The sequence below is a fragment of the Geospiza fortis genome, unplaced genomic scaffold (genome assembly GCF_000277835.1).
Source record: "Geospiza fortis unplaced genomic scaffold, GeoFor_1.0 scaffold52, whole genome shotgun sequence".
NCBI lineage: Eukaryota > Metazoa > Chordata > Aves > Passeriformes > Thraupidae > Geospiza > Geospiza fortis.
In genome coordinates this window covers 133,787-150,157 of record NW_005054659.1, presented here as the reverse complement: position 1 = coordinate 150,157, position 16,371 = coordinate 133,787, and the positions used below count along the sequence as shown (strand labels likewise).

At 38.6% G+C, this 16,371-nt stretch overlaps 1 protein-coding gene across 2 annotated transcripts in view; it reads left to right on the top strand.

Moving 5' to 3' along the window:
* The window catches only part of RCAN2 (regulator of calcineurin 2), an 81,315-nt gene that overhangs the window by 25,650 nt on the left and 39,294 nt on the right, over positions 1-16,371 (top strand). The gene's annotated exons all lie outside the window — the stretch shown is intronic.

Genomic DNA, 16,371 nt, shown 5'->3' with positions numbered 1-16,371 from the left:
GTTTCCTTTCTATTTTCTCACCGTGAGGCTTCTGTATTTTTACATGTTAAGATTCCAGTCTTCAGTCACAGGTAACTGCCTCGTGTGCTGTGTCAGCAGGAGCAGAGCCAGCAGCTGAAGGAGGTGATTTATTTTAGTTACTGGTGAAGCAACATCTGGGATAGCATGTCCTGTGTTGGGCTTCTGTACACAAATAAAAGGTGTAGAAAAGCTGGAGAGGGGTTCTGAAGGGGAACATACAATGAGGACAGCCTGTGTGTGGGGCTGGGTTTGTTGTTCAACCTAAAGGAGAACAATAAGACTCTGGAGGGACCTAATTGTCCTCTGCCACCAAGTGAGTGTGGAGAAGAGACAGCCAAAGTTTTCTTGCATGTGCACCGTGAAAAGAAAAGGCAGCAAATAAACCCTGTCAGAATTTCCCACCTCAAAACTTAAAAGGAAAAATCAGTTGTGTAAGCACTGAATCAAGCTGCTAAGGGAGGCTGAGGAACCTCCATCCTTGGAAGATTTTCTTGGAAGCTGACTGAACAGGGCCCTGAGCAATGTGATTTGATCTTGAAGCTCTCTGTGCCTTGAGTAGGAGCTTGTACCGGATGACCTCCAGAGGTCTCTGCCAAGGTAGATTATTCTGCTGGCCTATAAGACATGTGTTTACATGGCAGATGGTTGGAGTATCCTGGAAAGTAATGTGGGTTTAGGTACATGTCTGTTTTTTTTTTCTTTGACTTTTGAAGGTCATTCAGCAGTCAATCATTTCTTTGTGCTGTGTTTTTCTTAGGGTTTTGTAAAGCATTTAATCTTTCCATGTGAGGACTGACACCTACTGAAGAAAACTGACTTCACTGAGTCTGGTGTCAGCCTTTTTCATGTCTGATTGGCAAATGTAGAGTTTCCTTGTGTATAACCTGCCATAGATGGAATGTGGGTGGTTGCAGGCGTCTTAAAATCCTACTTTTATTTGGATGTATTCCTGGCCCTTCTGTGCATTGTTGTTACTACAAATCAGAAGTTTTCATACTTAGTGTTCCTTCCTGCATGACTAGGAAGAAGGGGAAATTAGATCAATATTCTGACACCAACCTTATCTTTCTTGCATTGATTATATTTAATTTTTTTCCACATAGTGGCCAAATACCCTGTGCTAAAGTTCTTACTTCCTGACAACCTCTGCTAAAGGAAGGTGTCTCTGGGCTGTGATCTTGCCAGAGTGGGTTTGTTGTATTTGTGTGTGCATGTGGTATTTCAGACTACTTTTTAACCTAATTTGTGTTCTCTGGACTGAGCATGCCTGGAATGTCTCTTCCACTTCAGTTTTGTTCCAAGAAATCCAATTTGCACACTCAGCCTGAGCAGTGGTGTGGAACAAAGTGAGATAGGTGAGGGTTGTCAGGAGGTTTGCTTCAAAAGCACAATCCTGGTCTGAACTAAATGCAAATATAGTTACACCTATAAAATACTGTTGTGTGTGTGAAATGTATGGTAGTTGAGATTTTTCTTACCTGCCTATGGAGACTTGAAATTTATTCCTGGGGCTATATATAGCATGAGCCTAGTGATGTAAACTTTCTCAAACATTTTAAAAGAAAAATACACTTTTGATAACGAGTGACTACTACATTACCATGGGTTGTATTCTGATCTTTACAAGTCTGTGTTGTGAAGCTACTGAACAGCCATCTGTAGTTGTACTAGGGTGTGCTTAGCTGAATTTCAGATATGGAGAGAGACAATAAAGAGCAGAGGGAACAGAGAGGCAAATAATGGAAAAAATGTTAAATGTAGGGTTTGTTTCATTCCTTAAATTATAGTGTGAAATATTAAATATGTGGAAAGTCATGCCTGATGAACCTGATGATAGTCTGTGCTGAAGTGATGACCTCAATGGATGAGGGCAGAGCAGTAGATACTCTTTATCCTGATTTTAGGTCTCTTGGCACTGCCCCTGTACCATCCCCATGCACAAACTACTGAAGTAGGTACTAGATGTGTACACAGTGATGAGGTGTAGTGGGTCTAGTGCTGGCCAAATGCCAGTGCACCCACTAGAATTACTTACTCATTTTCTGCTGCAAGATAAGGATTAGGAGGAGAGCAAAGCAAGCTCAAAACTTTAAAGGGTATAAAGAAAACTTTATTAACAGAACTAAAAGAAAAATAATAAGAAATCAGAATAAACCGTCAGAATACTTCTCCTACCCCCAACTCCTCTTCCTTTCCTCTCTGATAACATAGAGACAAAATTTGGTATTTTCAGTCAGTTTACCACTTCTAAAATAATTTTTCTGAAGTTCACTTAGGGAGAGGAGTCTCCCTTGCCATGCCATGGAGTCTTTTCCACAAGAACTAGTTCTCTCATGGTTTTAATTTTCACAAATAGCAGCTGCCCATAAATCTGCAATTGTGAAGTCTCTCCCACGCTTTGGTATCTTCCCACAATTACCACCATGGGTCATCTCAGCTTATTGGGGTGCAGTTTTATGGATGAACTGTTCTAGTATAGAAACAAAAGTTCTCTTATCTCTGGGAACAGAGGTTTTCTTCTTCTATCCCTGGGGCAAGGTTTCTCATCTCTCTCAGTTCAAGCTTCTCATTGGATCACTACTTCAACATCTGCTTGCTTCAATACTGGTGCCTCTGCTCACAGCTGTAGTTAGAACACTACAGCCCCCCAGTGCGTTCCGTGAGTTACAGGGAAAAAGAGTCTGATGTATCAATTCTGTCTTCACCATAGCCTTACAAGGGAATTTCAGCCCAAGGCTAAGGCATCTCCTCATTCTTCTCCCATCTGGGATTTGAGTCTTTCTTCACTGACCTTGGTGTCTCCATGTTGTTTTCTCTATGTGTCTTCACTCTTTCCTTTCTTACTCGAGAGAAAGGCAGAAAGTAAGAGAGTTTTTCCTGGGGTTTGTTTGTCTTTAAATGTGATTTCACAAAGGTGTATTCAGCTCTCTTAAGTGGTTTAACAGGGTGTCAAGATTCAAAACTTGCCAGCTAATTGGTTCTGTCAAGTCCAAAGGAAGCTGCCAAGGTCCTTACAGGGAATCACTTCCGTAGCTCGCGAATTTTTTTTCTTAGCTAAAAACTAAACTACGTTAAACCACAGCAGGATGATTGAAAAATGGCTCAGCTGCTGAGATAAAAGGGTTGAGATCAGCATCACAAAGTCCAGCTGGACGTCAGATATTGGTGGTACATCCCTAGGGTTGCTGCTAGGGCCAGTGCTGAGTGTAAGCATCTCCTGTAGAAAAGTGAATAAGCTGAATCCAGACTCTTCTCAGTGGTATTCAGTGAAAAGAAATACACTGGACACAAACTGAAAAAATGGAAAATTAATTTAAACGTTAAGAAAAAATGACAATAAAGCCTTCTTTTTATGGTAAGGTGATCAAGTGTTAGCGCAGTTTGCCTTGACAGACTGTGAACTCAGTCTTTGGAAATATTCAGATCCTGACTGGGCATGACCCTGAGCAACTTGCTCTGGTTTGACCCTGCACAGAGCAGGGTGTTGGACTAAATAATCCCCAGACTTGCCCTTCAGCTGCAGCTATTCCCTGATTCTTACTCATCTTCCTTCCCTAATAAAAAAGTCACAACTTCATGCAACACATTCCTATAAAAGCTCTTTATAAAGCAGAATTTTCTTGGTACATTCAGGAGTGTTGATGTGCTGGTATCAGACTACTCCTGGTTCCTGTTTGCCCTTGCATTGCAGACCATTTAACTTAAAATGATCAATTGCTCATACTGATTTAGCACCCCTTAGAATCATTTTATCACAGACTTTATTACACAAATTTGGGCACTTTCTTGACTGGCACTTGTTGAAGTTTTTACCCAAATTAAAATCAAACTCTGTGGAAGTAAAATAGCTTCTAGCATGTTCTTAGTTTAGGTTATAACAAGCTCCTGTTAGATCTGGGTTTGCAACTGCATTCCCAGTTTAATGGTAGACATAACCCACTGTTGTTTGTGCTTCACTGGCTCTTTTCTCTTTTGGTAGGAATCTTCTTTAAGTTGTCCTGGATCATTGCTTTTTTTCTCCTGACTTGAGTCATCAGTATAAAAGCTGGAGTTGATTCAGATTCCCAATTCTTACCTGGCTGCTTACATCCAGTTGGCCTGGTTTAGCGTTCACTTACGTGTGCTTTGCTGGCAGTGTAAGGACTTGAATGACTTCAACCAAACACTTGTTCCTTTTCTGATGCCTTTTTTGTTCTTTTATGCTGAGTGTGTCGCAAACACCTCTGCTGTGGTTCCAGGTGGCAGGCCCAGACAATCAATCTCAGTTTATCTGTACTCAGCAAACTTCAAGAACTGTTCTGTCCCTGATTCTGTGGCTGCAGGAATGTGTTTGACCAGAGGAGCCTCTGAGCTGAGCTGACCATGCACTTGGGTATCACGACTCCCACGCTTTCTCCCAGGCTATTTCATTATTCAGCATTGCTGTTAAGCATCTTCCCTGTGAATCATTGTGCCCATGATTCTGATGTATTGGAAGATGTAAAATGGTGTGAGATAGGAATTTGCTCAGGATTCTTTTTTCCTCTCTCCAACGCAACAGTTCTTACGTATTCATGCTGCTGTTTTACATTTCCGTTTCAAATTTATCGCCTTCTTTGCTCTGCATTTATTCCCTCCCACACTTAAAAATCCTTCAAATCACTCTTCTCTTTTTCTTTCCCACAGCAGTTCCAATCATCCTGTCCTGTTAACATTCCCACAGACATCTTGGAGCTTGTTCTTCAATCACAGGAGTTATTCACTTCCTATGCCACAGTCATCTTTTCTCTCGCTCTCTCTTTAAATTGTGCTGAGGTGTTGTGAAGTGACATAATCACTTGTCTTTCTTTACCTGGAAGTATTCTGCTCCTGAAACCTGGGAATGCAGTGGCTTTTTCCAAATGCTAATTATGTTATCTTATGTGGGTTGTTGGTCCTGGTCAGCTTTTGGTCCCCGTCTTGATCTTTCATGCTTTGAAGACTTGGAGCCATTGGCAGATTTGTGAGTGCTGACCTGTTCATGAGTTCTCGTGGGTCATGTGTGGGTTGTCATGAATGTGACAGATAAAATTGCTGCTAAAAATACAATTCAATAGGAGATACTCACAACCTTCTTGTGGATTGGTACTTCTGCTGCTGGCACTGAAGGGAGTGTTCTCTTCTGCAGTTTGTTCTGCACCAATCCTGCCTTCTCTGCATTAATAATTTTCTGTTTGAAATTATTTTTTATATGTGATCCCCCATTCATTTATCTGAGATAAACCATACTAGACAAAAATCTATTCAAAATTCTCTTCAAAAAGGGTCCAATTTTAAACTTCTGCTGCTTTATTTTAGCATTCAGGTGTATGGATTGCAATGATGTCTTTCAAACACCTTCCAAACGTCTGTTGAATTTGTGCAGGCTTGTACTTACCTACCACATTTCTGCCTGTATTTAAGAAAGCTGTGTTTATGTTTGTCCAGTCATGGGGTTTTATGAGTTGGTGACACAATCCCAGGTTGAAATTTAAGGTTGTCCTAACCCCCTACTTTTGATTTGAGGTGAAAGTTTCAGATATTTTTTATTAGAATTTGTAAACAATGCACTAAAGCAAGAAAGCACCCAAATAGCAAGATCTCAAAATTATTTAAGAGACAAAGTTAAATGGTTAGAAAACTTTACTCTGCAAAAACAGGATGTAGAGGGAACACAGGAGTCTCTTTTTCTAGTTCAGCCACTTTGAGTGGTTTTCCAGATTGCAGCAGATTCTGTACATTGATAAATGGAGGTCTGAGATAGTGGAAAGAAAGAAGCTTGGGTTTGCTTCTCTGTTATCTGCCATTTTGAAGACTGAAATCTCTGTCTGGGATCTGTTTGTTCTTTTCCTTTGAATTTAAAACTGCATGGACTTCAGGCCACTTTTATTTATGTAAGTTCTGCAGTGTTCTGTTACTTAACAAATCCTTGTTGTAAATACCAGTGACTCTGGCTTCCCATTCACCAAAGGAAGTAATACTTCAACTCCAGACCAAGAAAATTCTGTACAAGTGAATTCTCCATCAATATTACATGTAAAGAATTATGGACAGAAAATTATTGCATATTAAAAAATATTCTATTGGTTGCAGCATGCAGCTGTCCTGTGGATTATACAATCACTGTTTGAGAATAATGACTTTTAAACAATAGAAAAAATACCTCTGTGTTCTTTTTCTGCCTTTTAAAATTTTGCTTTGAAAAAATGTTCCTTTCATCACCTTTTCCTCTAGAAGTACTGCTACAATAGTTTTTAACCTGTAATTCTGCCTACAATTTAGGGGCAGAGGAACTGCTGTTGGTTTTGAGCATTAAGCTTGCATAAATGTTTTACTTCAGAAATTTGTATAGTAGTAAATAATCCGGCAAAAATAATTATTTTGTGTTTATCCTGATAAAAGGAAGAATTTAATTAGCAAATTGAAATACAGCAGTTGTAACTGGAGAATGGCTCAAAGGCATTAGAGGGGAAAAGTCAAAGATGTGGGCCTTTAAAATTTAACTAATTTTTTTCTAGACTTAAATTGATGTTTAAAAAATCCTAGCAGTGCCTTGAAGATTCTCTGTGGCATGATTTTGTATTGGTAACTACTCTGTCTTCCAGAAAAGCTTTTGTAATCTGTACTTTCAAAATGCCCCATCCCTGGAAATAGCCAAGGTCAGATTCGACAGATTGCTCATTGCAGGGGGGTTGGAGAAGATGACCTTTAAAGGTCCCTCCTATGATCCTGTAGTATTTAGTAGCTTTTGAACATTTATTTTACAGCTTTGTAACAAATTCTGCATGGAAGTGGATGTTAATATAGAAACCTGTCTGTCATCCACCTTTCCTTTAGGGAAACAAGACAGCAAGTTGGGGCTGTCTTTAGGGATGCCAGGATATGTGTCTTTGTCAGTGAGCGTGGTTTCAGTCCCTGTGGGTTTGTGTTGCTGCCAGGGTGGGCTCAGTGTAAGCCCCTGGGGCTGCACAGTGCCCCTGCTCTGTGACCACTGCACTGCCTTGGCTCGTAGCCTTGGCAGACTGATGGGAGTCCTCTGGTGCTTAGCGAGGGGCTTTTTATGTGCAAATGTTATATATTATGTCCATCACTGCAGTGAATGTGATCCTTGAAGGCTTCAGTGGGCTTCTTTTAGTACAGTCTAACATATCAGACTGTCCTGAGACAATCGGCAACTTGTTAAAGGAATTGTTTTATTGGGAAATTGGTTATTTTTAAAATCTGATCATTGTATATGGCCTGGTCCATGTCCCTTCAGAAATTTGGCTACCTTGTTGATGTATGTAAAATACTTTGTAAATGACAATCAGACATTGCCATCACATTTTAAGATTTATAAGGACATTGACAGAACAGAAATCAGTCGCTCTTTCAGTTACTCTGTCTGAAAGATAAGACACTATTCTTTGTTCAAGTTGTAATTCAGTTACCATCCAGGAATGTTTCTTGGTCCATGACTGTTACCAGTGGCCTCCATGTGTCTCAGAAACACAAACATGCTTGAGACACACTGGGATTCCTTCCTAGTCTAAATTCCTGCATCAGCTGCAGGGCTTATCCTTGCCATGAGAAGGGGTTGCTATCACTGGATATCATCCAATGTTAGAACTCTCTTTAGCACTCTTTTAATGCTAATTCAAAGACTTGTGGCCCTCCCATGTTACACACATTTTGGAGCATGAATTTCTTGTTGTTTGACTTGGTGAAACCAGGGCCATGGAATGAAACAAAGCAGTTCCAAGTGATCCTTTGAGAGAGCAGGTGGTAGAGCCAAGGTGCCTCTTGCTGTGTGTTGTAAAATCTGAGCCTAAATTTATCTCTGTGGCCTGAGAAAATTGTAACATAGTTGGTGGGATCTCAAATGAACCGAAATAGGATTTTGCTTGTCCATCTCAAGTTGAAGGATGAAGTTCTGACTGTAAAATCTCACTTTATGACTAAAATGCATAGATACTACTTTAAAAATTCATAATAAATTGCAAATTAATACTTAAATCTTTTTTTGTCTTTTCAAGAATGAGGAAGCTATCAGCTTTCTACAGTAAGCTCTGCTTGCTGCAAGGAAAAAGAAAGTATTGAAACAAATTCATATTTTATGGTAAACATTAGTATGGAACACCTCACATCAAAGAGCACAAGGTGGAGAGAACTGCAGTTTTTTAGTCAGACACTTTTTCCTCCTTAACTGAGATACTCTGCACTGTATAAAAATGAGGCTATTGGATTAACTCTTTCATGGTTGAAATTTTTGAGTGCTTCAGTGCTGGCACTCTCCATCCATAGTTTATTTGTATTGTTCTAATGTAATTGAATTAAGAGAAAATTAAGTGGTCTATAAATTAAGTGGTGATAAGGTTTTAATTGGAGTTGTATCCATAATTCTGTGAATTAATTCATGTGACCAGAATAGAATATTACTATGAAATTGTGTTAACAGAGTGCAAAAATAATTAGCAAATATAAGTTAAATCGCCAGTAAATATTCTCAGGTAATTGAATGAGCTTACTTGTGAAGAAGTACAAACAACTAAATATGCATTGCTTGGTGCTGAGGTGAAGGCAGCTGTGATACGGTTGTGAGCAAAAGTCAGAGCAGAATTAACTAGGGCACAAGTGGTCATGAATAGGAATGCAAAACTGAGTAGGAGGTAAAGCCACTGTGTACTAACAGATAATTTTAACTACCATTTCTGCTGAAGACTTCCCTCATTTGGATGTTTAAATCTGTGTTGGACAATGTGATAGATAGACTGGGCTACAGAGTGCAACTCCCATCAGATTATCAGGTCTGCATCTGTGTATCTGGGCATGCACAAGTCAAAGGTAGTTGCTGTGGGACTGAAGTGTGTTTATATGGGTTTTTGACCTTTGCAATTGGAATGTTTTAATACAGTTTAAAAAAAAAAGATTGAACAGGTCCATTAAGCTCTAGAAAGTATTGATTGATAAAGCTGGGAGTGGAGGCAACTAAAAGATTTTAAACATGGTCAGCAATACCAGCACAGATGTGGGACTGTTGCATGCTACCGGGTCTCAAAGCCAAGCTTAGAGTATTCCTGGAAAACTTATTTACCTGGAGTAACTGCAGGTGTGGTTTAGGAATCAGTGCTAGGTCCCAAATGTGTGTAGCCACTTAATGTGAAATCTACAGATAATTAACCAGAATATTCCCCCAAGTTCAACAAATTCATAAGCTGGGTTTGTGTAGGTCAGAAGCAACCAGAAGATTATAAGAAGCTATGGAAGAATAAAAAAGTAGAGGATGAGAAAATCTTGTTTCCAGGAAAAGAAGAAACTTCATAGAACTTCACAGCAACAGTTATTTCTGATTTCTTCAGTTTTGATAGGAGCTTCTGATTAAAACTGAATTACTTAAAGTAAAATGAACAAAAAAAACCCCCAAAAACAACCTACAAATAAACCCTATTCTAAGGTAACAGCTGAACTTGCTGTAGGTTATTTGGACCCAATATTTGAGTTCTCCCCCTTCTGCCTTTGGCTTTCCTAAACCTTTTTTCCTTTTCTACTTTCCTGTCAAAAGTAGAATGAGTTGGAATTTTTGTATGGAAATGTTCTGCTAGTGGAAGATGCTTTGGTTTGGGGAATATGATGCATCTGGGTTCATTGTTTGAAGCTCCATGTTTCAGAAGGAAGCTGTCTGTTTAAATATACATCAGTTGCTTTGAAATAAGATCAATTTTCTGTCACTCACTTGTACTTTAATGTATTTGCTATTTAATTATTGTCAATTTAATATTGACAATGCAGTGTCAAGCTCTTTTATATTACAGAGTGGACCAACATTATAGAATAACTAAATGGTTTGGAACTGTTTTAAATACCTTCTGAAACCACACTGATATATATATATATATATGAAATGCCTGTATAGGAACTAGTTCTGCTTCAATTTTTAAATTGTTTTATTTTGTTGATGTCTCTTTAGAGCTGTATCACGCTTCATAAAAATATGGAGATACTGAATAAACTGAGAGTTCAAAACATAGGAACAGAACTGGTTCTGGTCCTCTCCTGGGCTGGGTCAATGGAAGACTGTTTCTTGAGTTCAGGTTAGGAAAATAAATGTGGGTTTTAGGAAGAGGAAAAGGGGGAAACTAAATTTGATCTGTCTTCAAATAAGATACAGGCTCTGAAATGGCCCATCATAGTCTCTTTCTTCTGTTTGTGAAATCAATGAAATCAGTCTCTTAAGGAGAAACTGGGATAAATCTATTTTATAAATATATTACAAGTGCACTAATATCTTAGAATTACTCAGGTTTCTTTATTCTTTTCTTATTTCACTTTAGAGCCATTGGAATCTTCATACCTGACTTTTAGGTCTCATTGTATCTAATCTCCATCTGTCTTTTAACATAAATAAAACAATAATAACAGAGAATTGATCAAAATAGACAATAGTGTCACCTGTAATGAAGACAAGAAGTACTATTTGTATATGGCAAATTTTAAGTATCAACACCTTTTTTTGTCTGCAGTTTAATCTGTGGATTAATAGAAGAGGCTATTTGTTTTAAAGTCTTGCAGTAAAATAAATCCCACCCTATAATATCAGGATAAAATAGCAATTACATAAGAAATCTATTATTCATTGCTTCATTATTTGCTGTCTGACTGCATGCTGTTTGACAGTGGGCTTTTTTCTCTCTCTCCTTTTTTTTTCCCCCTTTGAACTGGCTTGGCACTAAAGGCTGTTTTCTCTCAGCACAGCCATTAAATCTCTCACCTGCGTGTCCTGTGCAGAGCTGCTGTTGAGAGATAAGGTTGGTCTCTCTCACAGCAGTGAGCATTGGTATTCCAGGCTCTTCTTTCAAGGGCATTTTGCTGTGATGAAGCGTCTGAAATGACAAGGAAAACATACAGACATGTTAAATACCCTTGCTAGTCTGAGACAAGTAAAGGTAAATGGAAATGATTTTAAAATACATTTTGAAGCTGTTAACAGAGCTTGTGGATAACTGCAAATCACAGTTTTAGGCAGGAGCATTACAGACCAATTCCAACTGGCATCATCCATTAAATAACAAATAGTAATGGAGAGTCCTTGTCCTGCCCAGGTTGCACTTAAAATCTAAATAAAACACAAAGCTCTGAGCCATTCTGAATGTGTGTTCCTGCATGCTCTTCATCCAAGGTCACAAAGGTAGTTCTTGTGAAGAATTGAATCCATTTCTTTAGTGTCTTATTCCTGTGACAGCCCCTGAGCACCTCCATCTTCCCACTGGGAACGGAGGGAGATACTTGGGATTTCAGTTTCCTGCAGCTGTCAGAGCACTGGCCTGGCATCCTCTGTGTGTGTGAATCTTGTACAGAATCCTTATGGGACCTGGGTAATTCTGTTTTCAAGTCCTGCAAGAATAAACATATGTGAGGACTTCACCTGTTTTATAGTCTTCGGTCGCTACTACTTCTATAAAATTAAAGGCAGCATAAAAATCTGTTTTACATGTGCTCATTAATATTGGATGCATTGACAGAGCAGGTATCACCATTCCTATCTTGCTGTTGGAGAAATCGAGGAACAGTGATAACTTTATTTGTAGGATTCAGTTATAGATTAGCACTTAAATTACAGCATCACTTTATACATATGTACATATGTGCCAGATGCTTATGTTTCTGTTGTAGTGGCTGGAAATCTCATTAGCTTTCAGAGGCTTGGGAGAAATTCAGTCCATCCTAAACTACACAGCAAGTGACTGATCAGCAAAATCCCACTCTAATAGTCCGTGGAGTACATTGAACAGGGAGTGTGTTGAACAGTTGCCCAACTAATAAGTGCTAATTTAAATATCTTAAAGAACCTCTTGGGGCCTCTGGCTGATGGTTCAGAGGAGGGTGATTTCCAGAGGTCCTGGATCATGTCTGTCAAGCCTGTATGTGTGTCTTGGATATCCTTAGGCATCTCCCATTCCATTAGCTATCCATGCTGGAGCCATGAAATTAATTCCCAAATCTGTTGCTTATACTGGCAATGTGTGTACCAGCATGTGGGGATCTATCTTTAGTTCTCTTAATTTGAAACCTATGCAATTTATCAATGATCCTGTGTAGCTAGGCTGCAAATAAATTCAGCTTACACTGCAGGGTTATGATCTTCTTCTGTTGCCAGGGATTCATGTGTGTTATGTATTCTGTAGGTGGTCATGGGTTCACCAGATGAATCAAGGATGTCTTGACTCCTGAACTGCAGCAGTTTATTTTACCAGAGAGAGAGGTTTGCAATTTGGGACCATAACAGTTGTTTTCCTGTGTGGATCTGGCACAGAAAAGGATTTGTAACCATTCTGACTTGACAGAAGACACACGCACAGATTTCCACCCCCTCACACCTCCCTGAATTTACTTGGAAGCGAAGGACTATGAATGGTACAGCCATGTTAAAATAATTGAGCAGCTCTGACTCACAGTTGCAGCTTGTGTGTAGCTAAATGATACAGCAGAGTGATGCTGCCTGACTGACACAGTTGTTTATGCAGTCACTGAAGTATTCTCCCACCATGTGCAGGCCTTTGAGTTGTTTAGTGTTATCTTTATTAAAGAGGGAGAAATCCTTCATAATGCTGATGATTTGTTTTATTTTCTTGGATGCCCTCAGATTCCGAGACCTAGAAGCATGACTGACAGAAAATTATTGCATACAGAAAAGCAAAATATCACTTAAAATACAGAAAAGCTGCCTTTCATGAAAGCAAAGTCAGCCAAGGCATTTTCTAAAATCAAAAGTCTCTGCATGTAAGAGGAACTTACTGATTTAGGATTATTCTAAATTTAATTGAACTTTTATTGTCTGGTCAAGATTTTGTGTCTTTAAAAATCTTCATAGGAATGATTATTTATTATGAGAAGTGGTGAATTGGAGTCCTTTTTTTGCCACAATTGATGCCAATTTAAGATTTGTAGAAACTTTAGCTTGAGGGTCAGGCTCATTGTGAGAAAATCAGTGCGTTTGTAGCTGTTGGATCGTTCAGTGTTCCTTATTCACTGCAAATGACAGCTAAATATTCTCTTTAAAATATACACTTCCAAGCAGTTTGATGGCTATTCAGTTTGCTGGTGTGTTCCTCTGACTGGGTTTGTCTGGTGCTTCCATTGTTTTGGGGGTAATTGACCTTAGCACAAGCCAATGCTCACTGCGTTAAAAAAAAAAAATTCTTTCTATGGGTGAGCTGAACCCTGCCCAGTCTTCAGTGGTCTATTTTCTTTATGTCCTTGTGAAACACTTCTTTGAAGAAGCTAACTTTGTTCCTGAAGAATTTTTGTGGTTGGCCTTTTTTATCTTCTGCTGTAGATAAAGGAATTCGAAGAACTGTCTTCTTTTTCTGGATTTTTTTTTCAGGACTGTCTCTTACATTTCTAAATGTTTATGTGGTTTTGAAAGTTTTTATAATTTATAATCCCATTAAAAATGAGCTTATATTTGTAAAAGTATGCTCCTGCTGACAGGTAGGAGCACATTTTAAATGCTGTTTACGTGTGTAGTAGGCTGAACAAGATCGATAGAGATGCACATCATTAAAAGCACTTCAATCAGCCATAATGTGAATCCATTCCCAGTGTTCCATGCAGCCCTCAATGGGTCATTGATGGAGGCCTCCTTTTTATTTTTCTGGATTTGTACATTGACCTAGTAAGGTTTGCACCTGCAAGCAGAGCTGCTACAGAAATAACCCCTCTAGTACCAGTGATAACAAGCACAACCTTCATCCATAGAGCAGAACAGTCAGGATCTGAATTTAGCTGCTGGGTTTGGTTACCACGTGGCTGATCTTACTGTAAGGTCCAGAGCCAGTGAAGTTGCCCTAAGGCTAAATCAGTAGTAGGTTGCTTGCAAAAGGAGGGTCAAGATTTTGCAGCAGTTGTTTTAATGACTTGAGAGTTGAGCTTGAAAATCTTAAATCTGTGGTGCTGCTCATGTGTGTTAAGCTGAGGCACAGCTGGAACTACAGGAGGAAAACAACTCCACACACAGGAGTAAAGACTGTGCTGTTCCAGGAACTGTACAGATCCAGAATGGAAGATTCCTGGCTGGAATGACATGACTTTTATTTTCCTTCTGGTTGAGGAAATGAAAATATAAAAGCTGATGAAAATATGAGACCTGATCATCAAGTGTTAATCATCAGAGTCTAGTGATGCTGTGGGGTTACTGTGGTGCTTGTGAAGGAACAATAACCTGGAATATTGCTCTGAGCTCTAGAACCTGTCTGATGTCTATGCATGTAACTGTGAAAACTTGGTATTTCAATGCTCAGCCTGATTGTACAAATGAGCTTCAGCTGCTCCCAAATTCAGCCCCCTGAGATATTCACAGTAGTGAGTAGTGCCCCTTGAATTACATGCAAAACTGTTGCTATGGACAAACATTAAAACAAACTAAGAAGCTTTTGAATAACTGTTCAAAGCTCTCCACTTTCTGTTCTCAGAATTTATGGTCATGGTCTTAAAGTCCATATAAAATTGGTGAGGGATGGCAGTAGTGTTACATACTGGTACCAGTTTGTGATCTAGAGAACCTACTGAGTGAGTATCAGTACAATGCTGAAGTGCAGGTATATCTATATCCATTTCTGTTTATTAAATAAAATATTTTAAAATATTCATGAAACATGGCTTCATTTTTTCTTGTGAGTTTGGTTAACTGAAATTAGCAAGACCATCTAGAGACAGAGTTAAGAAATTTTTGTAGAGAATTTGAAATACTTTTTTCTTTAAATTTGGATGAAAAGCAAGTCTCCTGAACTTGAGAAATAAGTCAATATTAACCAATTTTAAAGTGTTCAATAATAAATTTTTCATTAACATTAGGTGAGACTACAAGGAATTGTGGAGTGCCCTGGAAAAAAAACATTCACACAGGAATATGTCTTGATTTCAAATGAGAAGTGAGCAGTAGCAAATAGAATATGACATATATTCAAAGATATTTGCTGGGGTACTCAAAAGCTTTATAGAGTTCTTCTGTTAGGTAATCTTTGTTTTCAAGAGGCAAAACCAACTAGGTTATCTTTGTAAAGAGCTCACTAAAATACCCTAGTGAGCTAGAGTGATTTTTAAGGGGAAAAATTAGGTTATACTTTGGAATAGGCAAGAAAAAGCAAGAAATGAAAGAAATTGTGATCTCAGTAGGGTTTCCTTATTCAGATGAAGTGGAAAATTGCAGTGATTCTCTTTTGAAAGGCGATGAACAGTGGATGTGCAGGAATAATCATGAAGTGGAACAGGTCAGTTTACACATCAGGTGCCAGTTTTCATAAGAACATTAAGGCTATTCAAATTGATAGGTGACAGTTTTTAAAGAAGAAAGGAAAAAAAATAATTCTAGAACTATCCAGTGTAGCTCTATAATGTAAGATAATTTTTCCATCTCTGCTGTGGAACCACACTCAGGCCAGGCATTACCCTCACTCTGGATGCCTTTATGGACCTCAGAGACCATCATCATCTGGTTCTTGATCTTTTCCTTTCCCAAATGCTTGTTTTGTTTTCAACCTGTTGGTCCATCACTGTTAAAACTTTCATAAGACTCAGACACATGACTCATCTTTGCTTTCAATGTTTCCTTCCAGCTCTTTGGTAGCACTTCCGGCTTCTCACTTTTCTGATGCCATGATTTTTCCCTTGCTGTCTGCCTACAACTTTAATCAGGCCTTTATGGCTTTTTTTCTCTTTTAGCACATACATATTATATTCAGATATACAAATAAAAGGTCCACTCACAAAAATCTTAACTTCAAATTCTTTCTAAAAAGTGGTTTCCTGTGGTTTATGAAAAATTTTGACAGTGATTAAGTGACCAGTGCACAAAGGAATTGATAATCATGACAAACAATATTGATTCATTTTCTGCCTTCTGCTGCCCTATCCATTTCTGTTGGTCTCTATAGTCTGGGTTTGTAAAATATTTAGTGCTGGGATAGAATTTTGTCCTGGCTGAAGATCTTAGTTTGTGATTACTGCTGGGGAGGTTGCTATAAATGCAAGTTGAAAAGTGGGAAAATTATTTAATAGAACTTGAGAAAGAATGCTCTGGTAAGAGATATTGGCTCATCTGTCTCAGCATCTAATGTCACTGCCCTCTCACAGTAAAGAATTTGCTCCTAACACCTAATGTTAGCATAATTAGGAGTTTATCTGTGAGTGGAGGTAAGCAGAGCAGTTTCTTACATTGAGCCATAAGCAGCTCCTGTGTTCATAACCAGTAATTAAATATTTAATTCTCATTATTAATCTGACGTATCCATAAATGCCAATTCTACGCCTACAACAATTAATAGTAATTTATGGATCACAAGAATGAAATGGTAGAGGAAAAATAATGGTGCCAGTCTG